Here is a 13,711-nt window from a genome sequence, read left to right on the forward strand (position 1 = left end):
ACCTCCAGTTTCCAGGCTACTCCCCAACAGCACCTGCATCTCCAGTTCATTCCTCTACCAAATCCAGTGTCTAGCACCAGTTTTCAGGTTATTCTCTAACAAATCTGCACCTCCTGACACTTACAAGCCTGCCCCTGACATGTCACTTCCTAACAACCACCAATCAAGAGGAAAACAGAAGTTAAGTTTATGGTTTGGCTCCCAGTACCAGCCAATTATGTTAAAGGACATAATGGCCCTCCAATCAGATGTGTACCAGGCTAGATACTTCCTTCTGGCCTCTATAAATGCTTGTGTAAAACCAGGCTCAGGGCTCCACCTTCCTGCTGTGTCAGGGTTGGCAGGAACCCACGCTTGAGTTGGAATAAAGAGACCCTAATGCGATTCCATCGGATTCAGCTCCTTGGTGGTCTTTTAGGGTTCATGAATGTTTTCTGGCATAACAATTTGAACTGTGCAGACCTGGCCCAAGATGTTCCATAGGAGAAGAATGTTAGTATGTAGCTTCGAGACTGTTTTTGTGATATTTTGGAGAAAAACATGACTGCTTTTTGCCCTTGTCTGAAGAGTCTGTCTGAGGCTAAGATGAAGAGATTCAGATTAATTGCATTGGCAAAAGAAGTCTCAAAACAATCCCGTTTAGACTCTGCTGTGGTTTAGTCTCATGAAGAGTGTTTTGACAAAATGTAGCAAGCCTAAAAAGAAAAAAAAATATAGAATGTGTAGTTCAAGTAATAAAGGGGCACCAGGAAGTGAAATGGAACTGAATCTCAGTGTTCAAGAAGATAAATCTATTAAGGGAGTGGTAACTTTGGGGCAAGATCTCATCAGGCTAAGTTTACTGTTTATGTATTTGCCAATGAACAAAGAATAGTTTTGACTTTTAATCTGGAATAAACTCCAATCCAGAAATGGAGGGCACATTTGTGATCTACATCTTGAGACTGGAAGACACAGACTTTTGATCCTGATCTTAAGGATGAGCTTAGGTCCAGGCATGGTAGTAGATGCCTTTAATCCCAGGAGACAGAGACAAAGAGATCCCTCAGGTCAAGGCCAGACTGGTACAGAGCAATTTCTAAGTAGAAAAAACATATATACAGGTGTGATGATGTATGCCTTTAATCTCAGCATTCAGGAGACAGAGCCATGCTGATCTCTGAGTTCCAGGTTAATTTACAGAGCAAGTTCCAGGAGAGCCAAGCTTAGGCAATGGAGGAGTTGGAAAAGAGAAAGCTGATGATAATGTAAATAGAACAAGGGGGACATGTTGCAGCCCCAGCAAGCAGAAGAACTTGCAGATTAGGCCATGTGGCTCTGGCTTTAGCATCAAGAATAGAAGGGAGTGGTGGGACGATTGATGCTGCTTAGCTGGAGCTAAGAAGTTAGTGGTGATTAAGAAGAGACAGCATTACTGGGATGAAATCTTCTGAGACGTGTTTTCTGAGAGCACAAAGAAGCTGTATTCCAGAGATAGTCGAGGTTGTACCTCATGCTGCATTAGATTTTTCTATATGTAAGAATCACTGAGATGGTACTGGTTTTGAAGGCTTGAAGGGATCAAGGAGAGCAGCCGAGGCTTGGTACTGTGAGAAGCCAGGGAAGACCATTGGTGAAGGTGCCGCCTCAATTGCGGTCGACATGCAAATGGGATATGGGACTGAATGGGATATGCAAAGAAGTTGAGATTGGCCTTCTGAGAGGTGATGCCTAGTTGCAGTGGAAGACTGTAGTGAATTGGAGATGCCAGGGCCATGGGATGCTCAGCAAGAATAGGAGCAGCAGTGGAGTGGATCAACCAGAGGCTAAAGCACTGCAGAAGGGACCCAAGGCCGCTGGAAGAGCCTGGAAGGTCATGTATGGATAACATGATGTTACAACAATGTTTCAGATGTTACAAGAATATGTAAAGTTGAAGTTGCCTTGGATGGCCCAAGATGTTAGAGATGTAAGAGTTATGGGATACCTGCTGAGGAGAGCTGCTAATAGGGAGTAGAGCCAGCCCAAGAGAAAGAATTGTGCTGCAGCGAACAAAGCGGAAAGGCATTGGAGATCAAACATGGAGACGCAGTGTAGAGTTTGCTCACCTGGCTTTTGGTCTTGCTTTTGTCCAGAATTTCCTCACTATGTTGTTTTGAAATGGTAATGTATAGACTCTGATGTTGGAAGTATGTGATCTGCTTTTAGATTTTGATTTTATAGGCGAATTAGAGTTAAGAGATTGCATGAATCTCAGAAGAGACTTTGAACTTTGGACTGCTAACATTATTGAGACTATTATAGACTCCAAGTCTTTTGAAGTTGGATTAAATGTATTTTGAATTATGTTATGGCTAGGTATGGCCCCCATAGACTCATGTGGTTGAAGAAGCCTACTGGGGCCAGGGAATGGAATGTAGTAGGTTGAATAAGTTTGGCCCAAGGAGTGACACTATTAGGAGGTGTGGCCTTGCTAGAGTAGGTGTGGCCTTGTTGGAGGAAGTGGGTATTGAGAACCTCCTACTGGTTGCCTGGAAGACAGTTTGAAGACACCTGTTTGCCTTTGAAACAAGGTGAAGAACTCTCTCCAGCACCATTCTTGCCTGCATGCTGCCATGTTTCCTGTCTTGAGAATAATGGACTGAATCTCTGAACCTGTAAGCCAGCCCCAATTAAATGTCCTTTATAAGTTTGCCTTGGTCATGGTGTCTGTTCACAGTAATGGAAACTCTAACTAGGACAGTAAGTAGATCATTTTATTTCCTTAAATGCCATTTTTCTAATAATACAAATGCATCCATATGATCTGGGCAACTAAACCTAATTGTGTAATTAAAAACAATGAGCAGAATTAGGCTTGAATTAACTGTATATAACAGGATGATTAGCTATGTAAATCTTTTCTTCAGGATTTATATGACATGTGCATAATTACATGGATATGGTTCTGTCTTCCCTTATTGAGCCTTGAATCTTCAATTTAGAATGTTTAAGGGGGTACCTGTTATTTCCTGTCCTCTTACTCCTTTGCCTACAAGTGATCACACACAGTGGCACTAGAGATGATTATGAGGTCTGTTAGATAATACATATTGTCTTAGTCAGGGTTTCTATTCCTGCACAAACATCATGACCTCGAAGTTCATTGGGGAGGAAAGGGTTTATTCTGCTTACACTTCCATGCTGCTGTTCATCACTAAAGGAAGTCAGGATTGGAACTCAAGCAGGTCAGGAAGCATGAGCTGATACAGAGGTCATGGAGGGATGTTTCTTACTGGCTTGCTTCCCCTGGCTTGCTCAGCCTGCTCTCTTATAGAACCCAAGAATACCAGCCCAGAGATGGTACCACCCACAAGGGGTCCTCCTCACTTGATCACTAATTCAGAAAATGCTGGACAGCTGGATCTCATGGAGGCACTTTCCCAACTGAAGGTCCTTTTTCTGTGATAACTCTAGCCTGAGTCAAGTTGACACACAAAACCAGTCAGTATACATACCTCAACAGTGGACTGAGAAGACTGATTCTATAATAGTAACAACAGCCGCCATTTATGAAGATTTATACTTCACCAGGTGTAGGGTGAACCATTATGTATAACATTTTATCCAAAGTCTGACAACTCTATGATGAGGGGGTCTGATGTAACAGTCTTATCAACAATGTGGACATGGGCTACTCAACCACAGATACTGTTAACATCATGAGAGATAAAATTGTTATATTAATGACAATTGCCTGTTAACACCTCTGCCTGGAATCCTTTCATCTTTTCTTTGTGATAGCTGAATGTCTCAAAAAAAAAAAAAGTTTCAGTCTGTCACCAGGAAGTAGGATGGCTGGACCTTCCCTAAGGAAGGTAGGAAGGAAGAACATTTTCCAGATTAAATTGCTTCCACCTTAGCTACATAACTCCTTGGTAGATGCCTAACCAATACTCGTAGCATCAGAAGTCTGGAGGTGATAGGGAGTGTATGTAGTGTTCGTGGAGCTACAGAAGGGACTAACAGAAGAAGGGCATCTAGAAAGGGTGTGTGGGGGTGCAGAATACAGGGGTTTTTAAAGCCCCAAACAGTGTGGAGCTGATTCTGTACAGAGGGAACTTAGGGTACATAACGAGATTCATTGCTCAGAAAGGAAAATATATCGTGGCTGAAGAATGATCTTGGAGGAGCAAACAGAGATTAAGGCTGATGCCCCTGGAATCCTCCACCTGAGAAACAAACTCTGGGAGAAGAAGAAAGGTAGCCAGACCTGCCAGGCACCTGTAGGGTAAGAGCCACAGGGTTGATAGACATGGTGAGAGCAGACAGAAAGAATGCGGGGGAAGACATTACCAAGCAGATAGAAGGAATGTAAACATTGCCCTATAAGTTGAACAAATTAGGGTTAAGATATGTTAAATTTTGGGGACCTATGGGACAGTAAGCTGGAGTTGGACAGAAAGTGGTTGGAAACTGGGCTTTAAAGCCTGGACTGGTTAGGGAATGGGGAGCTAGGCAATCGTCTACCCAGCACGTGCACAGACCCTAGTTCAGACTTGCGCAGCAGTTATTTGCTAAGTGATAGCAAAGTTGGAGAATGAGCTGGAATAAGGTGTGTGAGAGGAAAGGGTGGAACTTGGGGGAACCTCAATGCCTCACTGGCAAGTGGGAGATGTAAAGAGAATGAAGGGACTGAGAGCAGCAGGGGACAGATCACGTGCTGTTAGAGAAAAAAAACATAGAAAGAACCACCTCTATTTGTGTTTTAAAATTACTTTTAAAAATGGTGGTAACAAACCCCCACTTAGTCCCCAAATCTCCATTTTAACGATGCTTTTAAGTGAAATGGAGTTCTCAAACTATTTTCATTTTGTAAAATGGAAACTCAGTATTCATTGAACAACTTCCTTCCCTTCTCCCCAGCAGGTAATTGTCATTATACTTTTTCTTCCCCACAAATTTGACATTTTTACATATAGGTGACATCATGTAGCACTTGTCTTTTTGTGAGTTTGCAAAATACTATGTAGTTTCCTCCATATCACAGCACGTGACTATCTCCTTTCTCTAAAGCTGAATAACATTGTATTAGTATATGTGTGTGGTTCACTTTTTAATAACATTGTTCATCCTTACGTCTATCACGGGCTTTAGGATTACTTTTGCTTTGTGACTATTATGGATAAGTTTGAGATCCCCTTGGATTATTTTAAATATCTACTTAAAAATATGATGACTGAATCAATCATACAGCAATTCTGTTTTAGTTTATGAAACTATTATGCAGTTTCCATTGTCTCTCTTTCTCTTTCTCTCAGTGTGTGTGTGTGTTTTAATTTATTTTTTTGAGATGGGGTTTTATAAATTCCAGACTGGTCTTGAACTTGTTACATAGCTGAGGGTGGCTTTGAACTCCTGATTCCTGCCTCTACTTCCCAAGTGCTGGGATTATAGGCATGAGTTACAGTGCCTATTGTTCAATTGGCACTTTTAAATTGTGATACTGTCTAGTTTTGCTTGAGAGGAACAGGAGGATAGTTACTTTGCATATTAGCTACGTGCTGGTTAAAGCACAAACAATGCCTTATTTATTTTACAAGCAACACTCAGAAGACCTTTAATTATTGTACTTTGAAGTTACAGAGCAGAAATTAGTAGGTCACAAGGACAGTTAAGATCTGGGACTTGTATTCAGCTCTCTTGAATTTCATTTCGACTTGAGAAGGGTCCATTCTTCCCCAGTCCCTAAACAATTCATGAAGTGTTTTTTCATGATTTGCAGAGTATTTTGAGAACAATAGGGTTATATTTAAAAGGATACAGAGCCAGTAATTGTATCACCACTCTTTGATGATTCTAGCCTCAGCCTCTTAAATAGGTCTGTCCGCCTAAGCAGAAAGCAGAGGCAGCTGATTCCTCTCTTGATTGACAGCAGTTGGGTTTGCACCACACTGAGCCTTCCGTCTTCAGCTAGCTGTCTACATTGTACACACTTGCTGTTATTGTGCGGATTAATGACTAGTTTGCAAATCAGCATCATGTCTGTGAAAGTTGGTGGACATGTTAATTACACCTCATTTAAATGTCACAGTTGCATGACCCAGATTCTTTTTTTTTCTGCCAAATTTTGACTTATTGGCATTGTGGAAGCTCCAATTAACATAGTATATTAAAATGCAAGCATTGGCAGAACTGGCCATGCAGGACTGGGTGGACTTTGACCATGGCTCATCGGATTTCAGGGCTAGAGTCTTATGGCCCATTCTCAGGGCTTTCGGTTGCGTCCATGGCACACACTTTTTGTCTTCTTTTGTGGTTAGATATTCTGCACCTACTCGTCCTCCTTTCTAGTATATGAAAGTCCATCTAATGCAATAAATATCACAAGTCCACTGAATACTGGTCTTAGTTTCTGGCTACAAATATCCTCAGAGCATGAGAGTCTTGTTCTTGGTGCATGATGGAAGTGCGTCTTTTTATAAGAGTGGGATGAAGACAGATAGGCGTCCCAACTTCTTACTGAGTTATTACTGTGGAATGTATTATGTATGATGTTGGAGCCATAGCTGTAAACAGGGTACAGCCTGTTTGTGACAGGGAGGAGGGAAGGAGTGAGGGGATAAAGAGACAGAGAGATTGCATTAATAAACTAGCTGTCAATTACATCAGCTTTTGATAAGGGCTGTCTATGATTAGGTTAAGGATGAAGACACAGAAACTTACAAGAGAGTGGTAAAATTATTTGATGAAGAATCGGAGTAGAGAAAGTTCCCTGGATGAAGTACTATATAACCTACTGATTCTTAGATTTAAAGTATGCCAGAATTACACCTGGGAACAATTGCTGAAAATCATGACTTCCATTTAATCCTTTATTTGCCCTTTACCTTTTGTCTCTTCAGTGTTAAAGATTTTGTTCAAGAATATATTGTATGTTGGGTATATTTCCCTTCATACAAAATTATAATATCTGACCTCCACTTAGAAAGTTTTAAGCTCCTTTATGAAATAGACTCGGGCCTGAGAAGTTGCTTTCCTAAGGTCTCTCCAATGGACGCTGGTGCTGTCTGCCCTGGGACTACCCCAGGTACCCGCAGATCATAGGGCTTGTTTGCTGTGCTAAGGAAGTTGGGCTTTCCTCTAAGGGAAATGGGGCTCTGTTAAAGGGCTTCAGCCTGGTGATGCGATGCGATGTGATGCAAGGCCATGCGATGCGCATGCTCAGACTTCATGACGCTAACCAAAGGGAAGGGGCAACAGGAGCTGGAGACATTGCGGTATTCCAGAAGGGAGCTGACCTGCATGGCAGAGACTTTTCTGAGAAGATGTCTGTAGTACCATAGGCGGCTATAGTTTCCTGGCTCTCCCTCTTTTATTTATTTATTTATTTATTTATTTATTTATTTATTTATTTGATTTTTTTTTTTCGAGACAGGGTTTCTCTGTATAGCCCTGGCTGTCTTGGAACTCACTCTGTAGACCAGGCTGGCCTTGAACTCAGAAATCCTCCTGCCTCTGCCTCCCAGAGTGCTGGGATTACAGGCGTGCGCCACCACCACCGGCCCTGGCTCTCCCTCTTATTAAGGGTTTCTGTCTCCTCTCCCTGACCAATAAAATTCTTCAGGAGTACTGCTGTGCCAGATCCCAGACTTAGGTTCTTGATCCGCTAACCTTCCCTTTCTGTCTCGTTCAACATTTATTTTTGGATCTCTGAGCTGCCTTCTGACAAGGCTGGCAATCTTTCTGGAGCGGTAATGTGGGAAATTGGATAGAAATAGTTTTCTAACTTGTTGATCACTTCTGCCAAGTGATCACTTGGCCCGGCTACAAGCTGAAACACATGTGTGATCTAGCAATTGTTCAGGGAGCAAAGGAGTTGCTACAGAGCCTGGACTAAATTTCTATGCCCAGTGTCTTGACCAGGATTGCTGCTTTAGGCTTTAGGCTTTAGTTTTGAAGTCATTTGTTCAATAATAATACCTGGAGCAAGTTTCAGTAATTGAATCGCAATGAATGTAATATTTTAGTGGCAAACAGAAGAAGCAAGGTCTGTCTATGGAGCAAGAACAGTGAGAAAAGAGGAAGCCAGGGAGGAAGGAGAACAAGAGAAGGAGGAAGCCAGAAGCCAGGGAATTCTGGATAAGGAGGAGTGGCCAGGGTCATGCCTGCAGAGCGGACTGCAGAGCATCATTTGGACTTAGTGGCACAGGCGTCACTTGTCACATTTTTAGCCTTGTACACAAGCCAGAGACAGTGTGCAAGTTGGCAAGCAGTGCCCGATGATATTGACTGTTAGGGAGCTTGGTGAGGAAGAGGGAGGGTAGATACAAACTGAGGAAATATTTTAAAGGTAGTTTTTAAAATCATCAGACTCCAGCACATGTCAGAAGTATGGGGAAAGTGAGGGAAGGTGTGGAGAACTCAGGGACCCTGTGCTCACAGATAAGCACTAGGGAACCCAGGCTGTCAAACATACAAACTTGTCTCTTCAGTGGAAGGGATGTGTACCTGTTTTCTGTCCAGAAGTCTGGGACTAGATGTGGCTATTAGCCTGGTGACCTGTGCTATCTGTAGGGCCAGGCCATATTGAATCCCCTAGATGATTACGTTTATCCCAGACTCTTGCCCCCAAGACATTTATCCTGAGCACTGTTTCTTAGTCTATAGAACCCATCCTTATGGGAGATGTCACATGTCCTTTATAATACCCTAGGTGACATCTGCTATCTGTTGGGACAGGTCACACCTTACTCCCACAGACTTTGATGTTTAGCTCAGTCATTCTCCCTAGACCCTTATCTTGAGCATTGCTTTTCAGTCAACAGAATCTGTCTTTATGAAAGTGGCATATGTACTTTATAAAGAATTTCAATGTAAACATGTCTTCAGCTTTGTTGTACACACAGGATTGAGTTGATTATCATCAGGAAACAAGGGGAACACTCAAAATAGCTAAGAACTATCAGGAGTCCACGCTAAGGAACAGAGGTTTATGTTCTTGGCAACAGAGGTTTATGTTTCTGTGGCTATTTGAGTTTTTCCTCTTAGTGCTACTTAACATTCTAAGCAGAGAAATGCAGAAGGTAGAGAATGGAATAAATCTAGGAGTAGAAATTGTTATATGCCAACAAGATACGTGGGGAAAGACTTGAGGATATTGGCAAGGAAGCAGTGATGGTAGGGGATGAAGTCTAGCTTGAAGAGTCAAGGTCTTGATCAGGTTGAAGCACAGAGAGTGGATATTGAGTTTTGCTTTTTTGGAAGGTTCTAGGTAATGAGAGTGTCTAAGGTCTGCAAAAGTGGCCAGAATAGAAAGGAGGTCTTGAGAGTGAGGAAAGTAGAGACCTTCTGGCTTACATTCATGCAGATGCTCACACACAGGGGTTAAGAGATGCTTGCAAAGGTGGCAGAGCGGATGGTGGGGGAAGTCTTACCCCAGGGCTGTCTTAAAGTGCTAGGATAAGTTCAGGAAGTATAATAAGAATTTGTCACTGTCACCACTGTCTTACAAAGCTCATATCACCTTGTTTGGACAGAGCTACAGAAGCAGAGGTCTCAACCATGCTGGATTTTAGTTGAGGCAAGGAGACAGAAGGAAAATACAGCGAGGAGAGAGAACCCTGGGGATATCTTTACTATAGAATGGAACATGTGTTGGACTTGCTGATGAAGGATGCAGAACCCTTGCCTGGATCTCTACTCTGACTGTCTCTTTTCTATGGATTCTTGGTGACTTAAAAGTAGATGGTGTCACCGGTGTTTGAGATGAGGAAGTTCTGCCCACAGACAGAGCCACACTGTGTGTATGTGCCCAATGCGTATACACTGTGTGTATAGGGAACTCCTATAGAAGTTAGAACATGGATTTTAGCCAAGGCAGCCTGGATCCAGAGTCGGGCTACTCACTCCTCAGTCTAGGAGACTCTGGGGTAGAGAAGGGATGGGTGAGAGTGGGGAGGGAAGAAAGGTTTTAGAGAGAGGTGGGCAAGGTAGGGGAAAGTCATTTGGAATACACCTTGGAAGTTAGTAGGCCACTGGGGAAGCAGAGCAAACATTTTAATTTCTCTTTGGAATGGGACTGATTATTCCTTGGGTTTGTGTGGCAATTGAGGTGTGTCTTGGGTAAATGTGTGGAGTGATTAAATGTATGTTTGGTGAGTTCCTGCCTACTCTATCTCCCATACCAGGCAGACATCTAAATTTCATGTCACTAAACCATGCTAAGAGTCAATTGATTCTGACTGATCAAGAAAAGAACTGAACAAGGCATTAACACTTAGGGGATACGGTTGTTACCTGTGCAAGAAATCATAGGAGAACGAGTCTGCTTCCCAGCAGCAGGGACTAAGGAGGCTGGGGTCTGTTAAGAACTGATGCTGGCAAATCTAAACCCACTCATGTCTTGAGAGAGAAGCTGTAGCGCCCATAGGTTCTCTTGAGAGGGACTAGATCTTCCTTTTCTCTGTGTGTTTCCCTCCAGGTTAGGGCTTTAGTTCCAGAAAACAGAACTCATATTGTCATAGCAAGAAGTTGTGTTAGCATTATTTGGGGGAAAAACAGAAAAAACACAGATGTCTCCTTAATACCAGTCTCCACACAAGCCAATAAGCAGCTGGTGAGGCCAGACTGCCAATGTGATTCACTTACCTTTCCAAGGAAGCCCTGTTTCCCTTTCCCTGAACTTGCAAGAATTTCTTCAGGAGATAAGATTTCTGATCCATTTCTAGTGCTCGCTTCGGCAGCACATATACTGATCCATTTCTATCTCCAGCTCCAGCTCTAGTCAATTTCTCCACCAAGAAAGGAGGGAGAACAAATGGTAGCTGAGCCACTGCTGATTTCACATCTTCTGGGGAAGATGGTGAAATGGCCACCCTCACTTTCTAGGGAGTAGTTAAGACAAGAGATTTCCTCTGAGGTACTGGCAGCCAAGCACTGGGGGCTTCTGAGGCCGTTTGGATTAACCTTTAGGGGATATTAGCTGCAATGGGGAAGAGAAAGCTGCACTGTGCCCCCTGACAGCAATCAGAGGCAGATGGGCCAGAGAGGAGCAACTGCCAAGGGGCTTGAGAGGTTGTTAGAGTGCTTTTGCTTGCTAACTTCTCAAACCTGGCTTTCTAGGATCTGGGAGAGTAAAATGCCAAGTTTAGCGCCTCTGTAAATTTGTTAGTAAATAGGAACTCAGTAAAAAACATGCAGACAACACTGAGTTTTGAGAGCTTGTTGAATGAATAAGACAATAATATTTCCATATTGCATGGCAGAAAATGAAGGCAAGAGAGGTGACTGCTCTTCCTCCAGGCCACACAATGAACTCCAAGATCAGAGAATCTGTGACACTGTGCACTAGCTGCCAGCTTATCTTCCTCTTGGCGTAGCCATCTTGAGACTATCAGAGGGGACCGTGTTCTTCAGATGGCATGTTCCTTAAGATGAAGGCACCCCAGAAAGAGTTTGCTAGTTTGCTAGTTTTTGTAGCTGAATGGCAGTGGAGTGACATTTGTTTCTCTCACTGTAAAAACCTGTCCCGGTGATTTACAACATGGCGCTGATAAGATATCAATATAGCCACCCTTCCATCCTGTCTGTGGGAAAGGAAGTCAAATAGAAATATGTCACAAAAGAAAACCACCCAAATGCAGCTCCATTTTTGTGAGCATTGAAATGGTGCTCTCTTGTTCTTCTGACTGGATGTTCTCCAAGTGTGGTCCTGTCGGTGGCACAGCCTGCTAACTCAACCCTTGTTAGAAGTGCACAGTCACGGATCTCACCCTAGCCTAGAGAACCACGAGTTGCCAGTGTTGACTACTGAAGCTCAGCGACTTGGAAGCCACTGAGTGGTGTTTCTCAAGCATCCTGATCTATGAGGACCACTGGCTTAGACAGACATGAAACGAAGGAACATCGACAAATCTGCCCATCCTGGATTAGGATTTCACAGTGTTTTAGACGTGGGATGATTTCCAAGCTGTATTCTGGTGATTTAAAAGAACCGTAAATGTCATTATAACTAGGCCAACAAATCATATGTATATATTTTTTTCTCTTAGCCCATTTATTTCTCCCGACCAAAGGGTGGCCACCACTATGGGTGGATGAACACAGAACACTGTGTGCAGCAAGGTTCCAAGAACAGCGGTGCAGGCCAGAACTCAAGTGAAGGTAGAACTGTTCCAGCTCACGTTGACTGTGTTTGTATTGTAATAGCTGATGTAGATTCAGCACGAGCTGGTGCTCAGGGGATTGGACAGAAGGCTGCACAGCTTCTGGGTGCCACTGATTTGCCGATGCTGTGCAGGCTGCAGAGGGCTCAGTCGCTTGAGCTAATAAAAGTCAAGATCTGGTCCCAGACCACATTCACTGTGATATACGGTGGCCTGTGCTAGCCACTGGATGAGCTCAAAGAGAAACCCCTTTGGCACAGAGGCGCTGGAAACATGGGTGTTTAGGATGAACATCAGCATAGTGGCAGAGGGCCTGCAAGCAAAGCACCGTGTGGCCCAAGCACACGAATCATATTTTTAAATGCATTTTTTCTTATCCATATAGTTTTAGTGGTAGCCCAAACAATTTTGGGTTCCCACTTGTTGATATGTAGGACGTGTTCTCCATCCAGTCAAGTAAAAACTCAATGGCATTTATATTCATCATTTTTTTTTAAAGATCTAGTACCAACCAATCTGTACACCTAAATTTGAAAGTATAGGTGTAGGCTATTTTGGAATTAGTTTTTTCCCTTCCAAACAATGTATTTCCAGATTTTAAGTGAGATACCTTTTAGAATACACACGGACAATGAAGACTCAAAAGGAACGTGTGTGTGAATCTCTTCATGTTCTGATAAGCTGAGAAAAAAGATGCGAAAGTTCAGAAACTAGAAGAAGAAATCCTGAAGAATAAGCCTTTTATGTTGCTTAAATCTAAAAGATTTGCATTTTTAAAGTCAGTGACTAATGCAATAAAAGGTTCCAGTGAAAGTATTACAGTAGCAGCTTGCTTCAGGGCAAGCAAAAAATCTTTGAGGTTTTAAATTACATTCTTCAGTCTAGCATGAGAGGGTATTTTAAACTCCTGCAAGCCATTTCTAACATTATATTCCTTAGCTTTTCTCTATCCAACTCCCAGTTCTCACACAAATGATATGAATTCTTTTTCTTTGTACAAAAATATTTTGTATTGGGGCACACGTTGGTAATACCAAGAGATGAAGATGTCTCCGTCCTCTTGGAGATATTATCTGGTCAGTAGCTATAGAAATCAATAGCTATGTTTGACTGCCTGATATGCAGCATATGATGGCTAACCTGATTTTTGAGTATAGGTGGGTTGGGACCTCTGGCTTGTATGCCAGCACAGGGCAGGACCTCGGGATCAAACTTGCCCCAGAAAAGCCAGCGATTTGCTGTGAAGGCCTTCCCCCAGTGGGGAAGGCTCCCTATTGGCCTTGCATCAAAGCAGAAGGCAAGTGGATCAGCGCTAATGTGTGAAGATGCTGAGACTTCCATTCTGAAGAGATTTTTAATCCCACATGCTCTTTGTACTGCAAAGAAGAAATCCTTAGGGCAAACTCCATGATCAGAAAGAACCAACTATATAAAAATACTTGAATAAATTAGATCATGTCTTGGTGTCCAGATTCTAAGTAATCAAAGAACTCTTTTTTCCCCCTAAAAAGCCAGAGTGTAGGAAAAACACTAGGGTGCAGGGATAAGTCTTTGTGTAGAGGCTTCACTGGGGTTTAATCAATGTG

General features: G+C 42.8%; 1 pseudogene; it reads right to left on the reverse strand.

Moving 5' to 3' along the window:
- Positions 1-12,113: 12,113 nt before the first annotated feature.
- Positions 12,114-12,425, reverse strand: LOC127677242 (macrophage migration inhibitory factor-like; annotated as a pseudogene).
- Positions 12,426-13,711: the final 1,286 nt, after the last annotated feature.

Source organism: Apodemus sylvaticus, chromosome 2, assembly GCF_947179515.1.
Source record: "Apodemus sylvaticus chromosome 2, mApoSyl1.1, whole genome shotgun sequence".
NCBI classification, from domain to species: domain Eukaryota; kingdom Metazoa; phylum Chordata; class Mammalia; order Rodentia; family Muridae; genus Apodemus; species Apodemus sylvaticus.